The 2,519-nt window shown below is 45.0% G+C and overlaps 1 protein-coding gene across 5 annotated transcripts in view; it reads left to right on the top strand.

Annotated features, from left to right (window-relative positions):
• asxl2 (ASXL transcriptional regulator 2) overlaps positions 1-2,519 on the top strand; it is a 31,857-nt gene that overhangs the window by 11,491 nt on the left and 17,847 nt on the right. The gene's annotated exons all lie outside the window — the stretch shown is intronic.

Genomic DNA, 2,519 nt, shown 5'->3' with positions numbered 1-2,519 from the left:
ATCCCGCGGCAAAGGCGGGCACCGCCTGGAGCAACGGCAGGCTACAAGGGGGTCCCCCCCAACCCGCCCCAGAGCCGGAGAGGGAGTGATCCCACCCCCAGCTGCAGGCGACCATCAACTGTGAATCTATGAGCGGGATGACCATCGACTGTATATCTATGAGTGGACGACCATCGACTGTCTATCTATAAGCGGGACGACCGTCGATTCTATAATTACAAGCAGGACGACCGTCGACTGTAAAACTATGAGCAGGACGACCATCGACTGTATGTCTATGCTTGGGACGACCATTGACTGTATATCTATAAGCAGGACGACCGTCGACTTTATATGAACAAGATGACCGTTGACTGTGAACCTATGAGCAAGACAACTATTGACTAAATGTATGAGTGGGGCGACCGTCGACTGTAAATGTATGACCGGGATGACCATCAACTAATTATCCATGAGAGGGACGACGTCGACTGTAAATGTATGACCAGGATGACCATCAACTGATTATGTATGAGAGGGACGACGTTGACTGTATATCTATGAGCGAGAGGACAATGACTGTATATCTATGGTTGGGACGACCATCGACTGTAAATTTATGAGCGGGACGACCGTCGACTGTATATCTATGAGTGGGACGACCATCAACTGTAAGTCTTAGAGCGGGACGACCGTCGATTGTATAGCTATGCTTTGGAAAACCATTGACGGTATATCTATTAGCTTTGACGGCCATCGACTGTAATTTTTTTAGTGGGACGACTGTTGACTGTGTATCTATGCTTGGGACGACCACAGTCTGTAAATCTATGAGTGGGGCGACCATTTACTGTATATCTATGCTTGAGATGACAATCGACTGTAAATCTATGCTTGGGACGACCATCGATTTTATATTTACGAGCAGGACGACCGTGGACTGTAAATCTATGACCAGGACATCCTACGACTGTATATCTATGAGCAGGACGACTGTCGACTGCAAATCTATAAGCGGTACGAGAATAGACAGTAAATGTATGAGTGGGACGACCGTCGACTGTAAATGTATGACCGGGATGACCATCAACTGACTATGTATGAGCGGGACGACTGTCGACTGTATATCTATGCTCGGGACGACCATGGACTGTAAATTTTTTAGTGGAACGACCGTCGACTGTATATCTATGCTTGGGACGACCACAAACTGTAAATCTATGCTTGGGACGACCGTCAAATGTAAACCTAAGAGCGGGACTACCGTCGACTGAATATCTACGAGCGGGACGATAATGGACTGTATATCTATGAGCGGGGCGACTGTCGACTGTAAATCTATGAGTGGGATGACCATCGACTGTATATCTATGAGCAGGACGACCGTGGACTGTATATCTATTCTTGGGACGACCATCAGCATTACCTCTGTGAGCAGAACGACCATCGACTGTAAATCTATGAGTGGGACGACCATCGACTGAATATCAATGAGTGAGACGACAATCGACTGTATATCTATGAGCGGGACCACCATTGACTGTAAATCGATGAGCAGGACGACCGTCGACTGTAAATGTATGACCAGGATGACCATCAACTCATTGTGTATGAGAGGGACGACGTCGACTGTACATCTATGAGCGAGAGGACAGTGACTGTATATCTATGGTTGGGACGACCGTCGACTGTATATCTATGAGTGGGACGACCATCAACTGTAAGTCTTAGAGCGGGACGACCGTCGATTGTATAGCTATGCTTTGGAAAACCATTGACGGTATATCTATTAGCTTTGCCGGCCATCGACTGTAAATTTTTTAGTGGGACGACTGTTGACTGTATATCTATGAGCGCAGGAGGACCCCGTCGGCCGTCTGGAAAGAGGACCCGCGCGGGGGTTGGTTGCGCGCGGGAGAGGGCGGCGGGGGAGCAAGCCCACCCGTCGCCGCAGCATCAGCTGACCCTCGTCCGGGGCAGCCCGCGCGGACCGTCGACTGTAAATCTATGAGCCGGACGACCATCGACAGCGCCACGTTTTACAGATAACAATATTTTTTAAAATATTTAAATGTTCTCAGAGTTAGTTTCAATAAAGCTATTAATACCCCAAAAATGTTCAACTTGAACCGTTTTGTCTATGATTTAATTTAGACATTGGGGGGGGTGGGACGAGAACATTTGTATTTTAACGGGTAGTCCAGATAGATTTGGTATGTTTAACACTATTATTTAAGAATTCTTTTCTCTCAGTTTTTGTAGATTTGGTCTAAAATGTGTAAATGGTACCAGAAACTACTTGTTTTAGCATTTTGTTTGTGCTCAAAATTTAAAGATGTTTTTTTTAAATAAATATTTCCCAATGAGAAAATGTTTTGATGTTGCATGTATAAATAGCCTATTGTGTGTGTGAACTACTTTATGTTATAATGAAAATATAACAAAATATAATAATTTTCCTAAAATGAATGTAATCATTTTTAGCATTTTTTTTTACTGATCTGGAATATGATCCGAATCGTGACCCTAAAACTGGGACA

The sequence above is a fragment of the Oryzias melastigma genome, unplaced genomic scaffold, assembly GCF_002922805.2.
Source record: "Oryzias melastigma strain HK-1 unplaced genomic scaffold, ASM292280v2 sc00254, whole genome shotgun sequence".
NCBI classification, from domain to species: Eukaryota; Metazoa; Chordata; class Actinopteri; order Beloniformes; family Adrianichthyidae; genus Oryzias; species Oryzias melastigma.
The sequence above is the reverse complement of the archived record's forward strand: the minus strand, read 5'-3'. Positions and strand labels throughout refer to the sequence as shown.